This window comes from Bubalus bubalis, chromosome 1, assembly GCF_019923935.1.
Source record: "Bubalus bubalis isolate 160015118507 breed Murrah chromosome 1, NDDB_SH_1, whole genome shotgun sequence".
Taxonomy (NCBI): domain Eukaryota; kingdom Metazoa; phylum Chordata; class Mammalia; order Artiodactyla; family Bovidae; genus Bubalus; species Bubalus bubalis.
Window position 1 is genome coordinate 21,713,497 of NC_059157.1, and position 13,503 is coordinate 21,726,999.

At 41.2% G+C, this 13,503-nt stretch overlaps 1 protein-coding gene across 5 annotated transcripts in view; it reads right to left on the reverse strand.

Moving 5' to 3' along the window:
- The window catches only part of DLC1 (DLC1 Rho GTPase activating protein), a 434,197-nt gene that overhangs the window by 67,504 nt on the left and 353,190 nt on the right, over positions 1–13,503 (reverse strand). The window lies entirely within an intron of this gene.

Below are 13,503 nucleotides of genomic sequence, written 5' to 3' on the forward strand. Positions count from 1 at the left end.
CATGTGGTTTGTGGGGACAGACACAAGATTGTCAGACACCGGACTGGCTGTAAAGGAAAGGAGCCTGCAATGGCTTTAATATCCCGTGAGACAGAAGCATGACAGATTAGCGGGCAGCTCCTTCCTTCTCAGGAAACCAAGCCTCTGGCTATAGCTTTGTCTTAGCTCAGTCTCAGATCTTTATAAACACTTTCCCCCTGAACTTTAAAGGACCTGTGCTTTTCAGCAATACTTAATGCCCATGAAGCAAAAACTCAGATAAAGGGTTCAAGCATAAAATCTCACTGAAGAGCCTGATTTCTCAAAACGCTTTCTATAAACTCAAGACTTTACGTCCAGAAAAAGATGACAATTGCGAACATTTTCACCAGAGAAAACACCGGCCTGAAAAAATGCTTGAGCCTAGATAAAAGATTTTGAATCTCAATTGTTTTAAAGAAATACAAAAAGTTGTACCATTAGGGATCAGTTGTAGTCAAGGCCTTCTGTTAAGATTCCTGGACAAGAGATGTTTAGAGACAGAGCAAGCCAGTTGGGAGGTAATAACTAGAATTACAGGGGATGGAACCGTATGATGATAAAATATCCCAGGAAGAAGAACTGTAGTGAGGGGAATATGAATCCTTATAAAACATGCATAAAGATATGTGGGTGTATGTCCGACACAAAAAAAGACTTGAGTCCATAAAAACAAGGACATGATGTTTACTTGGGAAGACACAATATTTACACGTCAGTTCTCCCTTAATTAATCCATCAATTTAATTCAGTTCAGTTCAGTCACTCAGTCGTGTTCGACTCTTTGCGACCCCTTGGACCACAGCACGCCAGGCCTCCCTGTCCATCAACAACTTCCAGAGTTTACTCAAATTCATGTCCATTAAGTCAGTAATGCCATCCAACCATCTCATCCTCTGTCATCCCCTTCTCCTCTGCCTTCAATCTTTCCCAGAATCAGGGTCTTTTCAAATGAGTCAGTTCTTCTCATCAGGTGGCCAAAGTATTGGAGTTTCAGCATCAGTCCTTCTAATGAATATTCAGGACTGATTTCCTTTAGGATGGACTGGTTGGATCTCAAGAGTCTTCTCCAACACCATAGTTGAAAAGCATCAATTCTTCAGTGCTCAGCTTTCTTTACAGTCCAACTCTCACATCCATACATGACTACTGGAAAAACTAAAGCCTTGAGTAGATGGACCTTTGTTGGTAAAGTCAAGTCTCTGCTTTTTAATATGCTGTCTAGTGAAACAGTTGGCTTAAAGCTCAACATTCAGAAAACTAAGATCATGGCATCCGGTCCTATCACTTCATGGCAAATAGATGGGGAAACATTGGAAACAGTGGCTGACTTTCTTTTTTTGGGCTCCAAAATCACTGCAGATGGTGACTGCAGCCATGAAATTAAAAGACGCTTACTCCTTGGAAGGAAAGTTATGACCAACCTAGACAGCATATTAAAAAGCAGAGACATTATCTTGTCAACAAAGGTCCGTCTAGTCCAGGCTATGGTTTTTCCAGTGGTCATGTATGGATGTGAGAGTGGGACTATAAAGAAAGCTGAGCACAGAAGAATTGATGTTTTTGAACTGTGGTGTTGGAGAAGACTCTTGAGAGTCCCTTGGACTGCAAAGAGATCCAACCAGTCCATCCTAAAGGAGATCAGTCCTGGGTGTTCACTGGAAGGACTGATGTGGAAGCTGAAACTCCAATACTTTGGCCACCTGATGTGAAGAGCTGACTCATTTGAAAAGACCCTGATGCTGGGAAAGATTGAAGGTAGGAGGAGAAGGGGACGACAGAGGATGAGATGGCTGGATGGCATCACCGACTCGATGTTCATGGGTTTGGGTGGACTCCGGGAGTTAGTGATAGACAGGGAGGCCTGGCGTGTTGCGATTCATGGGATCGCAAAGAGTCGGACACAACTGAGCGACTGAACTGAACTGAACTAGGTTGGTCATAACTTTTCTCCCAAGGAGCAAGCATCTTTTAATTTCATGGCTACAGTCACCATCTGCAGTGATTTTGGAGCCCAAGAAAATAAAGTCTGTCACTGTTTCCACTCTTTTCCCATCTATTTGCCATGAAGTGATGGGACCAGATGCCATGATCTTAGTTTCCTGAATGTTGAGTTTTAAATTTAATTAAGTACCAACAAAACAACAACAGTATGTTTTAAGAGTAATGATCACTAATACGAATTGCATGCTATGTCAAGTACTTTCTGAGTGTTCTCATCTCTTAAATAGTTTAATCCCTCAATAATCTTATAATTATTTACTTCCTCATTTTATAAGTGAGGAATTTAGGCAGAGTTTAAGCAACTTGCCTGAGGTCACACAGCCAGTAAGCAGCAGAACTGAGATTTGAACCCAAGGGTTCAGGCTCTAGAACTTAACCATTATCTGTGCTTTCACATCAATGGAACTGAAGAGTGAGTCTAGAAATTGATTTAAATACAGGAATTTAGATGGTATCAAATGTAGCACTGTGGAACATGGGAGAAAAAGAGGGATAATCATGTGGCCATCTTATGTGGCCATCTGGAAGCAAATAAAGTTGAACCCCAGCCCACTCTTTGCCCCAAAGTATTTTTCAAATGTATTGAAAATTTTAAAATGTAACCATCTGAAGATAATCTGGGTAAGTGAATGATAGGAATTGGGGGACGACACTTAAATTTTATACTACTGGCAATTATTGTCTGCTAAAATTAATTATTTTTAAAAGAGAAAGAAAATAAAGTGGTAGGGCTGCCTACAGGGTGTGAGTGAGAGAGAGAGAGTGTGTGTATGTATGTGTGTGCGTGTGCGTGTGTGTGTGTGTGTGTGTGTATGTGTGCGTGTGTGTGTGTGTGTGTGTGTGTGTGTGTGTGTAAGTGACGTGAATTAATGCTAGTGCTATTCAGAGCTGTTCCTGAAGGAGTAGCTCTCTGGAGGTTTACTCTACCCAGGAAAATGTGGCTGTCTCGTGTCTATACCTATGTGATGTTTTAGACGGTTCACTTTTCATACTTTCTTATTAACAGTATGAACTTTTCCTCCAGGTTACTGAATATAGTGTCTGTGTTTCTCTGAGTGAGAGATGGTGCTAGAATTTGGAGCACACTTTGGGGAAGTTCAGTGCCTATAAACAGGCAGTTGTGCCAGATTTTCTGAAGTTTACATCGTGGTCTGCAAAAATCGTGCTGAAACAGCAGTCAACGTTGATCACAGTGGACAAGTCTGTGTGTTTTTCCTGACGGGTGCAAATCCTTCTTTTGGGTTCATTTACTAGTTTATAAGTAGAACACAACAATTCTGAGTTTATACATATATATCCAAAAGAAATGACTCAATACATTTGATGGGTTTCAATGCTATCTCAAGTAAGCTTTAAAGCATCTTTGTTTAGTCAAGTTATAGATTGTTCTCAGTAAAAGAAGCAATGGTTTTTACCCTGCATGGGATATGGAGGCAATGACGAGAAATGAGTTGAACTATTTCCAGTCAAATATTAGTTTTTAGAAATCTGACTGACTGTAAGCCTTAATGTTAAATTAATGTTGTCTTTTTATTATGCTTAAGAAATGTCTGTATGCAGCCACCTGGGGCCTTTTCATCAATTATCTGAAAAGGTCTGCCTTTTTTGCCCTGGGGTGAGAGGAATTTTGTTTAAGCTTATGACTTAATAATAAGGCTTGGTAACTATTTTGGGCACCACACACTCAGGCATCTTCCTTTCCACTCTGTTGCCGCTGTATGTTGTCCCTCTGTTGGCACTTTTCTCTGCTTTAATGTTTTTAAAATTAATTCTTTATTTTGTTGTTCAGTTGCTCAGTTGTGTCTGACTCTTTGCAACCCCATGGACTGCAGCCTGCCAGGCTTCCCTGTCCTTCACTATCTCCTGGAGTTTTCTCAAACTCATCTCCATTGAGTCGATGCTGCCATCCAACCATCTCATCCTCTGTCACCCGCTTCTCCTGCCCTCAATACACAGTTACATATAGAAAGTATGGAAAAAATAGACAATACAAATGATCAAGGATGAAAAAAATATACAAACAAGTACTCTTAATATTTTAATATGTAGATAAGGGTACCCTATTATATCAATCTTTGTTTTTCACAAATTGAAAAAATTCACATCATACAGGCTAACATTTAGAAAATCAACATAGAATCGAATGAACTTGAAAGTGGAGCTCCCCCATCTATTGAGGTAGCTAATATGATTATTCAAATCATTTTCTAAGCAATTGCCAGTATATTTTATATATTCTGCATACATGTATATGAACGCATTTTTTCCGCAAATTTCTATGTGAATTGTTCTACAACTTGCTTAAAAATATATACATAGTAAAAATAATGTACATGTCTTCATGTTAATGTATACAGATGTACCCAATTTCTTTCAAGGTTTGGATAGAATTCTGTTACATATCTATATCCTAATCCTAAGCTAGTTATATAACTAGCTTATAAATACTATAATCATAATGGATGTCCTACTTTATAATTATTTCAGTTTTAAACTTTTAATCTACTTATATGCTATAGAAAAAAACACGTTCAACAAAATCAGATTATTTTCAATACCTCAGAAGTACCCTAAAATATTGAGATAAATGCTTTTAATTAAAGTTAAGCATTCTAATATTTGTTTAATACATTCCCCTGTACTTTATATTGTTTACTATACTAACTTGTAATTTGAAGGTTCTCATCATAACTTTGCTGAAAATCTTGCTCATTTTAGAGTTACCCCTTATTTGAGATTTCCTGTTGAATAATACTTATTAATGAAAACTCAATAAAGATATCATTTAAATAGTTTGTATGAGGAATAAAAGAACCCAGGGCCGCAGGTGAATAGTAACTTTATCTGTCTATATTAACTATATGCCAAAAGCCAATATAAAGGAATTTGAAAACTCCTAACTAGTTTCTGTTTGATAAAAATGAAACATTTTTGAATAGATGAAATGGAGACTAATCCTGTTTAATTTTTCATTCTGAATCCTAATTTTTAAGATTTTTTTTAAAAAAAGAAATGAGCTCTCTAAATTTATTTTCAATATGTTTTTACTTTTTAAATTTGGGAAAATGTAGTAATTTATTCTCCTGTTGCTTTGCTTATTCAGCAAAGAGAATCCACTCAGCAAAGATGTGACTACAGTATTCAAGATGAATAATCTCTAAACTCCAGTACTATTCTTAGTTTCAATTAAGACATTGTTAAGCTCACTGGTGACCAACCACTCCAACCCTTGCCTCAAGCTGTGCCTTACAGCAAGCTCGTACCATCAATATGATGCCCCAAAGGCCATCCCAAAGGATCTAAATTACAGTCACACAAAGAATATTGAGTGCATAGTTTGGTTTTGTCCTGACTTTCTTCCTGCTGTGCCAAATGATTACAAGGTTATGAGGTTAAAGTGTGCTGGACGCACCAGATACCTTTTATATTTTAGCCCTAACTTTGCCTTACTTTGTTCTGCCTTGTGAGACGCCTGGAGGAAAACTCTTCTCTTCCTTCCCACCAAAGCCTAGAAAAAACTCATCAGATATTTTCTCTCGGAAATTCTGACTCCTGAGTCATTGGTGGGCTGTGTACTCACACACTTCCCATCCCTTCCTTCCAGGGTTTAATCATAGTTGTCGGTTTGGAGGAGGAAAGGGTGGATTCCCACATGTATAAACTCTAGAATGAGAGGTTATGAAAAGTCCAAATGTCCCTGTGTCTGAACTGGCTAAAGAGAGAATGTCTGCAACTCAAAGGTCAGGGACTTTGGGCGAAAGGCTTGCTGAGAGAGCATGCCTGGCTAGGATGCAGCCAGCTTGTGATAACTATTACAAGATCTGCTCAGGAGCAACTTGATGCCTCTGCCCCTTTGGAAGTGAACACCTGCCTGAAGTTAATGTAATACACGAAGGAGAGAAAGAATAGCTCCCTCCTGTTGCCTTTCTGAGGGAATAACCTTTTTTTTTTCCCTCCAGGTACAAAGTTTAAATGAAAATGCCAGGATTCACTGCAGTGACAGAAATTTGATTCCCAGACAGGAAGCGTAAACAGTTGTGTGAATGGAGCCCACGCAGAACCTCCAGACTGATTTACCAGGAGCTCTTTGGGACTCCTCATGCAAACTCCGTTCCCGGAGTCAGAAGAGGCAGAGCTTCCCCACACTGTGACTTACACAGTGAGTGCAGGTGCCCACTGCAACCACAGTAGACACCGTGCAGCAGGTGTGCAACACTGACACACTAAAACTCGCAGACTGAAGACTTTTTGAGAGTAAAAGACAAAATGAAAACTTAGTAACTTGAGGCGGGGTTAGACAAAGTGCAAGAGTGGAAAGTGCTTGAGCCTGGAGGAGTGTGGAAAATGAAAATTCACTATTGAGAAGAAGAACATGTGTTTTTGCAGGAAAGCCTGCTAGTAGTTAGATCCAGAGGGAACAACAGGAATAAGGAGAGCTATAATGAAATTTAAAAAAAAAAACAACTTTAAAATGACCATGATTAGAGGTCATTTAGCATTTGAAAAATAACAAAGCATTGGTAATCACCATGGAGCTATTTATTGGCTTCCAAATCATGGGCTAACGGAGCTTAATCTAGGCAGGCTGAGGGAAGAAAGGTCAGACTGTCTGTCCCTTCACAAAATTAATAAATATAATACAGGGACTGTGACCGAAAGGGGGAACTTCAAAAATGTTGTTCTCAGCTCTAGAATCTAAATATGTGGCACTGTGACTATATTTGAATTAAATCTAAATGTAAAACCTGGGAGAGAATCTGGTATGCTTTCACACTCTGACTGGGAACTTAGCTTTTATAGTTTTTACTACATTTGAATCACAATGATACTCTTTTTCTTTTCCCACCAGAGTAATTCACATTTTTCCTCTCAATGTTTACTTATTCTACATACTACTTGATACCAAAAATAAAGCAACATTTTTTAAAAAAGAAAAATATCTTACCAGTTTAGTTTATCCACTAGTTTACAGCAGCAGAATTCTTTGAAACTAGAAACCATGGGAATATTTCAGGATTTGGAACTTGTGCATATAAACCAGCTGGGCTTTGTTTAAAATTTTAAAGCCTTCAAATATTTCACTGAAAGAAACCCAAGATATCTTTTTTTATAGATGTCAAGAGGTCACATTTTTATTGGTTCATCTGTGTGTCAAATAAAAAGTCCTTAATATTTTTAACCACGGTAGGTCTCTAGGTTCTCTGCCCAATCACCCTATATCATCAAGACGGGTTTATTATGAGTCTAATTTTTGCTAAAATACAGTACTTATTTGTGGGAATCACATTTACTCAGACTTGTCCATCTTTCTATTAAAAGGAATTCAAGAAACAAAAGAAGTAAAATTTTACAAAGCACTTGCTCTTCTCTGGGTAACCAGGTTACATTTCAATTTAGAAACAACTGTTCTGAGTGCACTTGTGTGCACACACATACCCATGCTGAAATAATCTGCATATTTGGGGAGAACTCATTTTTATTCAGCTAAACCTTTCCCCTAACTTCTTTATTCTCCATGAAAGTTATGATGGGACGTTGTCAGACCAGGCGGTGAGGTTCTGGCACAGATAAGAGAGGGGGAGATGCATCCTATCACATCAGCCTGTTCTTCCTCAAGTCCAACAGTATATTAGGGGGTACCTATAAAGCGAGATGATACTTCCCATAGTAAAATCTGGAACATTCTCAAAGCAGCTGCATATATACTTATTTTCAGCTATAGCCCTGCTTCTCTTCCAGTGCTCTCTATAAGGATTCTGCACTTAATCTTTACTGCTAGTCCCTACCCTGGTAGCTCCGTTGGTAAGGAATCCACCTGCAAAGCAGGAGACCCAGGTTTGATTTCCTGGGTGGGGAAGGGAGAAGGAAATGGCAACCCACTCCAGTATTATTCTTGCCTGGGAAATCTCATGGGCAGAGGAGCCTGGCAGACTACAGTCCATGGGGTTGCACAGAGTCGGAGATGACTTAGCGACTAAACCACCACCACATTCAGAACAGATACACACACACACACACACACACACCTGTCTGTCTGTCTCATTGTCCCAAAGCATGAAATGGATCTAGGGTCACCTAGCATCGTCAACAGAAATAAGATGAGCACTTAAGAGTCTGAGCTCCAGACCAGGCGTTAGTGCCATGTACCCCTCCATGAGCAGTGCCACTTCTGGGAACCTGAGTTGTATTCTTAGAAACAGCTGCAGAATCTAGCAAGGAAATTTATGTAATTAGCGAAGCAGGCAGAGATAGGATTTTTGGCTTCAGATTGAAATTCCACTTCATGATTCCAAGGTGGAGAGTGTTTTGTTATCTACCCACGTGGGACTGATTTCCCTCTTAGGCCTCTAACTCAAATACCAGTACTGTGGCGAGGGCCCAAGAAACTGCAAGAGATCGAGGCAGAAAATTCTCATGCATCTACTCCCCAGAGTTTGGGATTCACAGTTTCAGGTGAAATTCAAACAAGGGAAGCAAAGTTGGGGATCTCACACTATTTTCCTTGTGAGGCGGTGGTGTCAGCCACCCCAGAGGTCCAGGACCATTCACTCACAATGACTCCAGAGCGGTGTCCTTTATCCAGGGATTGGGACAAAGCTGCACATTCTTGCTTTGAGGTCTTTCTAGGGGTGGAGGAGGGACTTGGTTGACTCTCCTTGCTCTGTGCCCTGACATGAAGCCTGAGAACCCTCTCCCTTGCTTGAGGCACCATGTCATTCAACACCCCCTCTTTTGTTTGTTTATTATGCAAACTATAGGCGTATCATCTCAATTATAAACCCAGACAGGGGCTTTCCCCTCCCCACACCCGCATCCCTGTCGCCTAATAAATTTCCCTGGGTAAGCTGGCACCCGCCCTGTGGAACACATCCACACATGTCCTCTAGCTCCCCAGGTGGCAGCCTGGGCAATGTCCAGAGCCCTTGGTGGGCCAGCTGATGCATGGTCCTTGGGCCATTCTTCCAGCTGAAGGGCAGATAACAAAGAGGAGGAAGGGAGGGGACCCGGGAAGGAGTGGAAACCTAGCAAAAAAAAAGGAGGGAGGAACACAAGCATCAGTAGCGCCAGCTTCAAGTCATAAACCTTTTGAGTCATAAAGAATAGCTGATGAGTGGACCGAGCGCTGTTTAAGTCAGAGTATTCCAGTACCTGTCCCAGCTTGATTTAAAACTTTGACACATTTCTCAGCATCTGCCTGTGGCTTTCGGGGGTGCTGCCCTCCTGGACTTGGCGGTTAGGTGGTCCCATCTCCCTTTCTCCTCATTCAGAGGGTCCTCGCCCTGGACACGTCTCCGTACTTTCTACTGCTTTTCTTCTCTTTCTCTTACTTGGCATTGGTTAAACCTCCAGGATGATTTGGCTTTGAAACCACAGAAAGCTTGCTGCTGCTGCTGCTAAGTCGCTTCAGTCGTGCGACCCCATAGACAGCAGCCCACTAGGCTCCTCTGTCCCTGGGATTCTCCAGGCAAGAACACTGGAGTGGGTTGCCATTTCCTTCTCCAATGCATGAAAGTGAAAAGTGAAATTGAAGTCGCTCAGTCATGTCCGACTCTTAGCGACCCCATGGATTGCAGCCTACCAGGCTTCTCCATCCATGAAATTTTCCAGGCAAGAGTACTGGAGTGGGGTGCCATTGCCTTCTCCACAGAAAGCTTACTGCATGCTAACTCTCGCTTAAGAGAGAGGACTTTTATCAGGGAGGGACAGGAGAGGTAAGGACAGTCAGTGCCCCTCACTGTTTTGGGGAAACATTATGTGGAGGAGAGGGTGTTATTAGGATGCATCTGGGGTGTTGGCACCGGGGAGATAGGCCTATAAGACATTATTCTATATCTAAGCAAAGATTCGGACAAGACTGAAGGTACTTACAACGTATGCGTGCAACCTAATCTACTCATCTCTCTTCACCTTAAAGGTACCATCTCTGTGTACAGGAAACGGAACTGAAACCTCGATGGTGAATACATTTGTTCACAATACTAGCATAAATAGCTACAACAACAACCACAAAGCTAAAAATTCCAAGAGCAGCTTTCAATGGAGTAAAGAGTGGTAGGGATCTTTTAGGATAAGCTGTGAGGGCTTTTTCAAAGAAAAATCCTGATCCTAAATTAGCCCATACTCCCCCTCCCTGATCCTTCTGAAGTGAGACTGATAGGTTTTATGTGCCTCTGTCACTTAAGGAAGTGTATCCCCAGAGAGAACAGTCCCTGGTCAGTATCCCTTCTGAGATACAGAACATATAGAATGTATCAAATGGTAGAGTGGAATGTGGGCCCATGTTAGGAACCTTGCACTTCATGTTGTTAATTGCTAAGTCAAGTCTGACTCTTTAGGACCCCATGGACAGTAGCCTGCCAGGATTCCCTGTCCGTGGGATTTCCCAGGCAAGAATACTGGAGTGGATTGCCATTTCCTTCTCCAGGGGATCTTCCTGACCTAGGATCAAATCTTGGATCTCTTTCGTCTCTTGCACAGGCAGGCAGACTCTTTATCAATGAGTCAGCTGGGAAGCCAGAACTTCAAGTAGAAGGTCTATAAATCAGTATTTGTAGACTGAAGGGACAAACTATTTCATTCTGATATGAACTCTGCTGGGAGGGATTGGGGGCAAGAGGAGAAGGGGAGGACAGAGGATGAGATGGCTGGATGGCATCACTGACTCGATGGACGTGAGTCTCAGTGAACTCTGGGAGTTGGTGATGGACAGGGAGGCCTGGCGTGCTGCAATTCATGGGGTTGCAAAGAGTTGGACACTGAGCGACTGATCTGATCTGATTCAAATACAGGTAGATGTTTTTGTGATGAATAAAATACAAATTTGTTTCAAAGTATACTAAATTTATAGCAGCATTTTGGGGAGGGGTACACTTCAGTCAACAGGAAATAAAAGGAAAGATAAAATTCTGCAGGCATTTACAAAAGCTTTTTCCTTCAATAAAGAATGTAAAACTGAAAGTTTAGGAACCAAGACTGATGAGTGCGTGCCTAGATAATGGAAACTTCTGATAAAAGAAACACTGTCATTACTATTATTGGAACAGCTTTACCGCTTAATAGAAACATCATAAGAAGGAGTTCAGGAAAAGATAAACAAGTGTAGGAAAATCCCATGGATGGAGGAGCCTGGTAGGCTGCAGTCCATGGGGTCGCACAGAATCGGACACGACTGAAGCGACTTAGCAGCAGCAGCAGCAGCAGCAGTAGGACCCTGGTAGAGAAACTGAAACAATTCTGGAGATTGAAGAGTATCAAAGTAAAAGCAATTATTATCTTGGCAACTAAATGGTGGTAGGCTATCGTTTTATATAACTGGGTTTGGAGATGCTTAAATGCTTATCGAACTGGCAGATCTCTCTTGGGTCACTGTCTGCACTGTGAGGTTGACACTAAATAGCCTAAGTAAGACTGAGCCTCCTCCCTAAGTCATAACCAGATACTGTGAGTAGTACAGGCATGCTCCTGACACGCATACACTAATAGCTGAAGGATAGTCAGGTAGCCTATTTTTTTTGGCTCCAACCTCATTGCTCAGTTGGTAAAGAATCTGCCTGCAATGCAGGAGACCCTGGTTTGATTTCTGGGTTGGGACGATCCCCTGAAGAAGGGATAGGCTACCCATTCCAGTATTCTTGGGCTTCCCTTGTGGCTCAGCTGGTAAAGAATCTGCCTACAATGCAGGATACCTGGGTTCAATCCCTGGGTTGGGAAGATGCCCTGGAGAAGGGAAAGGCTACCCACTCCAGTATTCTGGCCTAGAGAATTCCAGGGACTATACAGTCCATAGCACGACTGAGCAACTTTCACTTTCACTTTTGCATGTCTGTTACCTTGTTAGTACTCAACTAAAGTCCATCCTTTTATAATACGACCACACTTCCTTAATATGTTAGAGCTGTGACATAACACAAATGTTAATTCCTACATTTATAGAACATTTTACCTCATTCTATTAGTATTGGATTGTTTGATTGGTGAACTGTTGATCAAATTTGGGAGAAAGGAACATAATTAATCGCTTTGTGTTCAGCACTGCCTGCAAGACCTCTCAGAAAGTACCCAGGACTAAGAAATGCTTTTCAAACTGGATGGCAGGCTCCTTAGTCTAGGGCTGGCAGACATTAAGGCGGAGGAGGAGTGACCCCTCCAATCTTATGTAAGGGGTTCATTCAGGCAGATGAACAAAGTACCTGTGGTAGCACCAACTGGGTAGTTCTTCCTTTGTGTGTGTGGAGTGGGGTGGGGAGGTCATGGGTGGTGATGCATTATAGTGAGTGAAACAGTGGGAAGCAGAGGGAGCTGTCTACTGCTTCTAGAACAAAGTAGCTAAATGCATTCAGCAGGCAGTCAGGGAAGAAGGATCCAGCAAAATCGAGATGGTACCCATGGCCCAACGTGGTGAGATAGTAATCATCCAACCAATGAGAGTAGCCTGGTCTTTGGCCAATGCAGCCTGACTTCTTCCCTTGGTTTCCTAGCATCTTTCTGCGACATCTTATCTCCTGATATTCCCTTTGAAGACTTTCTGTGGCACTGACTTTAACCCGATCTTATCTTTATAAAAATATTAACTGGATCTTGGGCTAGAAACATCACCCCTCTGGAGCTAGCAGTACACACCCAGAGGAGATGATTATACTTATACACCAGGAAAGAACTTTTTTAATAATGTGTGTTTATTCTGGAGACTTCTCCATCAAAGTTTTTGCAAATGTTCTACACAGAAACTTGACTGTGTTGAAACAGGACTAAAGTTCTTTGTCAGCTTGGATAATTCAGTAGAATAACCTGCAAAACTATATTAGTGAAAAAGGAGCTATGATGACTGTGAAATTAAATCCAAATCAGGAGAGACTGTGAGCCTGGACTTTCCACTTCCTGGTGGGTTTTGCAGTATTTTGTGAGCACAAGCTTGTGGACATGAGATAGCCCTGGAGACGAGTAAAGGAAACCACCGTTAGAACAGGTAAGCAGCAGAATGGAGACTGATCTGGCTCTGGAAGTGGTTCTCAAGTTGTTTTCTTTGCAGTCACATTGCCAGATAAAATGCAGGATGCTCAGTGGCACTGGAATTTCAGGTATATATCAAGTAATATCTTAGTACACAAAAATATATCACATCATATCCCATGTGATATTTTGGATATACTTAAAAAACAAAACCCTCACTGTTTATCAGAAATCGAAATTTCACTGAGTGCTGGTTATTTTTATTTGCTAAATCTAGCAACTTTATTTCACACCGTGGTCTAAATGGATTTTCAATGTTAAGTTAAAAAAAAAAAAGGGCAGATGAAAGAAGGGTAATTGGCTTTATTCAGAAGGCAAAGAGCTTAAAGTGGTTTGAGCATGATACACTGAAAAGGTGACTGCTAGATAAATGGCATATAGACTGAGCAGCAGTATTTCTATATTTCCAGAGAGATTCTGACCTTGTCACAAAATTTTCTAGTTCTGAGAACTTAGTTTCAACGCCCAGCT